Here is a 7,170-nt window from a genome sequence, read left to right on the forward strand (position 1 = left end):
CCCGGCTAGTTTTTTTGTATTTTTAGTAGAGACGGGGTTTCACCGTGTTAGCCAGGATGGTCTCGATGTCCTGACCTCGTGATCCGCCCGTCTCAGCCTCCCAAAGTGCTGGGATTACAGGCTTGAGCCACCGCGCCTGGCATGTTTCCACTGTTTACTCACCTCTCCCTACCTCTAGATTTCCACCCTCTCATGTTGAAATGTCTTGGTTATAAATTTTCACTTGTGCTCCTTTCTGGGATCACCTTCTTGAATCACAGTGATGTCTATTTTCATACCCATTGAGGGAATAGTGATTCCTTGAGGGTTACAAAGTCTGCAGATGAGTTCTTGGCATTTTGGAGAGGCCAGAGACTGGTAGCTCTGAGTCATTGGTTGTCAGGCCATGCCTCACCCATCACACAGTCGAAGCTTGGCTGACTTCTCTGAGTGCCAAAAGCAGGCTGGGGCTGGGGGTAGAGGATCTGGGTTTCACAAGAGGCAAGTCTGGAAATGTCAAAATTGGGGTCCAAGGTGAGAGGAGGGCGTGGTAGGACAACATTGTCTGCCATCGGGTATAATGGCTGAAGCTCTGGTTAGTGGGTGTGGCCTAAGGGGAATGTAGTGATTCCTACTCTAGGTGTAAAGGGCTTCATACTGATGGAGAGCTTTCTGTGTTGGCAGAAATTCTGGGGACACTACGAGACAGATTTCATGCATTTATAGAAGAGACAGCTGAAACTTGGGAGTCTGTGCCCCAGATCACATAATTTATTAGCAGTAGGAGTCCAAGTTGAACCAAGCCAGAGAAGCCAAGAAGAAGCCAAGCCAGAAACACTTACTGAGTGTTCTGGCACCCTTGGCCTTAATCTGCTACTCTTCAGATTTCACAGCCCGCATGTTCCGGATAGTTCACTCAAAGCTTGGGAGTTGGAGATGAGGCAATCAACAGATGCTGACACCAGCATGGAGGAGAGATTGCAGCTGATCTGGAGGTATGATTGGGAGAGGTTGAGAAGCCTTTCAAGGGTGTCCCTGATGTGGGAGGGCACAAGCAAAGGCCCAGGGGCATGGAACTGCCCAGTAGATTCCAGAAGAGAGCTACCATTGCATACAGCGGAGTGTACAATAACAGGGTAGTCAGTGCACTGCATCAAGGGGCTGAAGGCAACTACCTTTTGGGTTGAGCATAGTCTGAAAGCAGTGGAACCACTGAATCCCACAAAAGCTGGTAACCTGGGCAGCTCAAAGGTCAGAGCCATCAGGAGTTTGCCTGGAATACTCTGGCGTCATTGGCAAACATCTCTCTCTTCCCCTAACAGGTTGGCTGCTATATACTGAGCCCCAGTCGGAGATCAGAAGGCAGGTTCAGTAGAAACACATAGGACTCTACTCATGTTTTAGGAACGTTTTTTTCCCTTTTTTATTTTTATTTTTTATTTTTTTTTGAGACAGAGTTTCACTCTTGTTGCCCAGGCTAGAGTGCAATGGCGCGATCTCAGCTCACCACAACCTCCCCCTCCCAGGCTCAAGCAATTCTCCTACCTCCTGAGTAGCTGGGATTGCAGGCATGTGCCACAATGCCTGGCTTTTTTTTTTTTTTTTTTTTTTTTTAAGTAGAGACGGGGTTTCTCCATGTTAGGCTGGTCTCAAACTCCCAACCTCAGGTGATCCACCCGTGTCGGCCTCCCAAAGTGCTGGGATTACAGGCGTGAGCTACCGCGCCCGGACTTTTTTCCTTTTTAGAAACAAGGTCTCATTCTGTTACTCAGGCTGGAGTGCAGTGGTGCAAACATAGCTCACTGCAGTCTTGAATTCCTGGGATCCAGTGATCCTCCTGCCTCAGTCTCCCAAGTAGCTGGGAGCACGCATGCCACCATCATGCCCAGCTCCATCTTGTCGGATCCGATCCTGGCTGGGAGCACGCATGCCACCATCATGCCCAGCTCCATCTTGTCGGATCCGATCCTGGCTGGGAACACGCATGCCACCATCATGCCCAGCTCCATCTTGTCGGATCCGATCCTGGCTGGGAGCACGCATGCCACCATCATGCCCAGCTCCATCTTGTCGGATCCGATCCTGGCTGGGAGCACGCATGCCACCGTCATGCCCAGCTCCATCTTGTCGGATCCGATCCTGGCTGGGAGCACGCATGCCACCGTCATGCCCAGCTCCATCTTGTCGGATCCGATCCTGGCCACTCACCCAGAGGACTGAGCTCTGATGACGTGTCTACCCTAACTCTATTAGCTTAGAAGCCTGAGCCCCATGTGGCTCCGCTGACCTTGAATTCCGATCCCACATGCGTCTTCCGTATTGGAGACATTACACTCAGGAAGGAAGGCCCGAGCGGGGTAGGGATCCCCCAGACACCTCGCTGTGCTGGGGAGTATTTGAGAAGCCCTGCTGTGAACTCTGCTAACTGCAAAACTGCTGTGGCTTCTGCTCACAGTGTGGTTATCATTGTCCGTCCCCTCAGGGGCTTCTGGGAGAGATGGCAGCTGCAGTGGCCTCTGATCCATCATACAGTATGGTACAGTATGGATGGACACCACAGGCCAAAGATTCTCATGTCAGAGGATTTCTGGTCTTTTTTCCCCTAGGCCTCAGGAGGACCCAGGGCAAGATCTAAAGCCAACCTATAGTTTTGGTGAACTGAGTTTGCATTGAAATGTTTTTGGAAATGATTTTCAACATTTATAAAGTCACATGCCACATAAAAATCTGAATATTTGGCCGGGCGCGGTGGCTCAAGCCTGGAATCCCAGCACTTTGGGAGGCCGAGACGGGCGGATCACGAGGTCAGGAGATCGAGACCATCCTGGCTAACACGGTGAAACCCCGTCTCTACTAAAAAAAATACAAAAAAACTAGCCGGGCGAGGTGGTGGGCGCCTGTAGTCCCAGCTACTCGGGAGGCTGAGGCAGGAGAATGGCGTAAACCCGGGAGGTGGAGCTTGCAGTGAGCTGAGATCTGGCCACTGCACTCCAGCCTGGGCGACAGAGCGAGACTCCGTCTCAAAAAAAAAAAAAAAATCTGAATATTTGGCTCTTCTTGGAAAAGCAAGAGATATAGGAAATCTGTACTTACTCCACCATATTGTTTCCCCACCCCTTAAGAGGGACAGACCTGCTTGGTGGCCACCAGCAGTGGAATGATGAAGGCCACGGCCATGTGAGTCTCACGAAACCCTGGCTACTCACATAAGCTCCTCCAGACCATGGTTTCCATCTTCTCTGTCTGGAGGTTCCTACCTGTGCAGGGATGGCCATGAGATGAACAGCCCAGGGAGTCCACAGGAAATCCACAAAACATTTATTTGAATTTCAGTTATGAGTGACACATAGGTCTGCATGTCCTGAGAAGTTCTATACACCCTTATCTCACTTGGCTTTATAGTCATTGGAAGTTTCTGATGTGCCTTTACAACAGACATGTCCCCTCTTGTCTACCACAGTCTTCTCCACACCTAGAGTTTTTGTACCAATGATAGTTTCCACATAGCCCTGGCAGGTCTGAATCAGTTATACCTGCCTACTGAGTTCTATATTTCATGAGTCATGAGTCATGGGCAGGTACCGGGAGACATAGCTAGTAAAGTAGGACATGCACTGGGAACAGAGGACCAAATTTTTGCTGTGGAGGTTCTCAAAGAAACTACCCCATTCTTCAGAGCCAGCTCTGGGCTCCCAGGTGACCCTTGGTGTCCAAAGCACAAGATTCAGTCCGAGCCTGTCAGTTTTTTCACAGGAGGCCTTAGGGCAACAAGGCAAATTCAACCAAAACTGGACTGAGCGTTCTTCCTGCCCATGCGGCTGTTTGAGACACTCAGTGCCCCCTACAAAAGCTGTTCTTTTTATTAGGATGACTTGTTTCAACTCACCTCACCACCTCTGATGCAAGTGGCTAAACATTAAGGCCTTTATTATCTCAGTGAGAGACAGGCAGATCCAGGACTGGGTGATTGAGATTAATCATTCCCAAGTGTCACATGTAGATGCAAACAATGTGTCTACAAAGAGAAACATTTTTTTTTTTTTTTTTGAGACAGAGTCTCGCTCTGTCACCCAGGCTGGAGTGCAGTAGCTCAATCTCAGCTCACTGCACATCCCGCCTCCCAGGTTCACACCAGTCTCCTGCTCAGCCTCCCAAGTAGCTGGGACTACAGACACCCGCCACCACGCCCGGCTAATTTTTTGTATTTTTAGTAGAGATGGGGTTTCACTATGTTAGCCAGAATGGTCTCAATCTCCTGACCTCATGATCTGCCTGCCCTGGCCTCCTGAAGTGCTGGGATTATAGGCATGAGCCACCATGCCCAGGCAAGAAACCTTTTCTGGAAAGCTCCAGAAGACACCAGCTCAACTCTTAGCAAGAACTGTGTCATACCAAAATCTAAAGCCATCAGTGGGAAAGAAAATGAGGGTACTCAAAGGGCTCAGACTATATGTAGTTCTCTCTAGAGAATGGAAAAGGTAGGCTGCCTTCCCTTAGCACCTGACACATATCATGAGATCTTGCCAGGTGGCAGAGATGAGACAGTGTGGTAGGCAGTTTTTGACATGGCTTCCAATGATCTCTGCCCTCTGGTATTCATGTTTTTGTGTAATCCTCTCCCCTTGACTGTGGGCTGGACCAGGTGACTGACTTCTAACAAATAAAACATAGCAAATATGATGGGATCTCACTTCCATTATTAGATTACAAATGACTGACTTGTTGGTATTCTCCATTGCATTATCAGCTTACAAGCTTTGATCCACCAGCTGCCATTTTGGAGAGGCCCATGTGGCAGAGAACTGGAGGAGGTCTCAGACCAACAGACAGGCCCTCAGTCCAGCAGCCCACAAAAAAACTGAATGCTGCCAATTACGTGAGTTTGCTTGGAAGCAGAGCCTTCCCCAGGCAAGCCTTCAGATGACCACACCCCCAGCTGACATCTTGATGTTAGCCTTGTGAGAAACCCTGAAGAGTCAGCTAGCTGTACCAAAGTTCCTGACCTATACAGACTGTGAGATAACAACAATTGTTTTAAGCCACTAGGTTTTGAGTAATTTGTTACACAGCAATAGGTAACTAATACAGATGGTTTCTGCAATAGCAGTAATACAGTGCTGCCTAAGATTCTGGGAGCTGCGGCTCTCCCACATTTGTTGCCTGTAACTCTGTCATAAATTCTCTGGTGATTTTTCTTTAAAGGGGGTGTCTACAGCTGAAGGCTTTCCCATTTTCACTGCACTTGTAATGCCTTTTGCCCAAAGGAACTTTATATTGCTTTCTCACACAGGAGAGGTGACTGAAGACCATCCCACATTCCTTACATGCGGGGGTTTTCTCTACTGTGAATTTTTTGGTTATAAATAAGGCTTGATTTCTTCTTGAGGGCCTTTCTTCACACCAAGTGTTTAAAGATTTCTCTTCAGTGTGGGTTCTTAGGTGGTTGAAGAGGGCAAAAGTCTTCATGTCTTCCCATAGCCACTGCTGTTGAAGGGGTTCTCTCTGTCATGGCCTGCCTGGTGTTTTCTGATGCTGGAGCTGCGTGGCAGCATCTTCCCACTCAACGTTTCATGGCTTCCCTGTGCCATGAGTGCTCTGGTGATGGAGAAAGGAAGGCCTTTCCACGGCCATGAGTGCTGTAGTGATGGACAAAGGAAGGCCCTTCCACATTCTCTTTTGAGCTTCTCACTATTCGGGTACTCCAGTGCCAGAAGTGGGTAGTTACCCTGGAAAGCCTTCACAAATGCCTGGCCCTCGAGTCCTCTCACTTGTGAATCCTGGTGTGCATGAACTGAGAAGTGCTCTTTACAAATGAGGCTGTGAGCCATATCACATCTGAAAAGGTCGTCTCCACCATAAATGGTCTGTTGTTGGTGAAGGTTTGATCCACTCCTCTGTGTGAGGTTTCTATCTGGAGTACACTACCTAATGTTCAGCCAGGAGTACAATCTTTGGCAGGGCAAGGGTGCCATGGTCAGGGTGAGGAATGACCAGTCATGGAGTACTGGTCCTGTCACATACCCCACTGCTGAGCCTGTTAGGTGACATTCACATGGGCAGGGAGAACAGAGAGGGATCCAGGACAGATGTGGCAGCAGCGGTGGCTACTGAAACTGCTGTTCAGTGATGTGAGCCCAGGCCACTCTTTTCTTTTTTAGAGATGGACTCAACCTCCTGGGCTCAAGAGATCCTCCTGCCTCAGCCTCTCAAGCAGCTAGGACTATAGGTGTGCACCACTGCACCTGGCCAGGTCTCTCCTTTATGGGGACTCCTGTTCATATCCCAGCCAGTGCTCTCATGAGTACTTCCTTGTATGGGGGAGGTCAAAGAAACAGCAACAGCTCACATGCAATGATGATGAAATTACATGGTAAACAAGCTTTTTAAAATAGGTGCCAAACACCATATTCTACAAGGTTCCAAATCTCAATCTCCTTCTAAAATGCCAGCTCTGTCAGCTGTGTTAAATGCCCTCATTTGCCTGTGCCCTCTCTGTTGGTCAGCAAGACTGTGAAGGCATGAAGTGTGTGTTAGTGACCAGAAGCCCTGGCCAGACTAAAAAAAACACTTTCCTGGACGTCAGGCTATCACTTCTCTCAGTCCCCAGTTCCTACCTGGGGAGCGGTGGGTGCCAAGATACAGTTCGAGAGAGGTGAAGTGAATGCAAACAACATTGCGTTTATCTGCTTTAACTGTGGCAAAGACTTTAACATGGCAGATACAAAGGTCTGCAGCTCTGGAGTTGTTCCGTACACCCTCACCCTGCAGAGTCCCAGTTGATGGGGAACTATGGCTACTTCTTTGTCCATGATGGCGTGTGCCCTAGTTCACCACAGTCTCCCAAAATCCCTAGTTACTACCTCACATCCAGTGTTTCTCTATGCACAGAGTCCTCCCTGGACCCCTCTAGGTCTTTGCCTTGGTGACCCTGTGACATTTTAGTGTTGTAGACGGATTTATTTTTCCTCAGGGTAAGCTCTGGGCACTGTGGTAACTGAAACATAGGCCACTATATTCAATCCAGAGCCTTTCAGTCTTCCACACAGCAATGCAAAGTAGGCTACAACAGGACAGAGCAACTACCCACTCTTCTACTGTGCCCTCAGGCAGATTTTGTGCCCCGAAAAGGCACTCCCCACTCTATCCATTCATTTTCTCAACCTACCCCAACAGAACCCCTAAGATTAAAGG

At 48.9% G+C, this 7,170-nt stretch overlaps 1 long non-coding RNA gene across 1 annotated transcript; it reads right to left on the reverse strand.

The window, feature by feature from the left end:
- Positions 1-3,273: 3,273 nt before the first annotated feature.
- Positions 3,274-5,966, reverse strand: LOC105524025. The gene is made up of 2 exons (XR_001003688.1): positions 5,640-5,966; positions 3,274-5,596 (listed from the first exon to the last, which is right to left on the reverse strand). It is a non-coding gene; the product is annotated as an uncharacterized LOC105524025 (long non-coding RNA).
- Positions 5,967-7,170: the final 1,204 nt, after the last annotated feature.

The sequence above is a fragment of the Colobus angolensis genome, unplaced genomic scaffold (genome assembly GCF_000951035.1).
Source record: "Colobus angolensis palliatus isolate OR3802 unplaced genomic scaffold, Cang.pa_1.0 Scaffold480, whole genome shotgun sequence".
NCBI lineage: Eukaryota > Metazoa > Chordata > Mammalia > Primates > Cercopithecidae > Colobus > Colobus angolensis.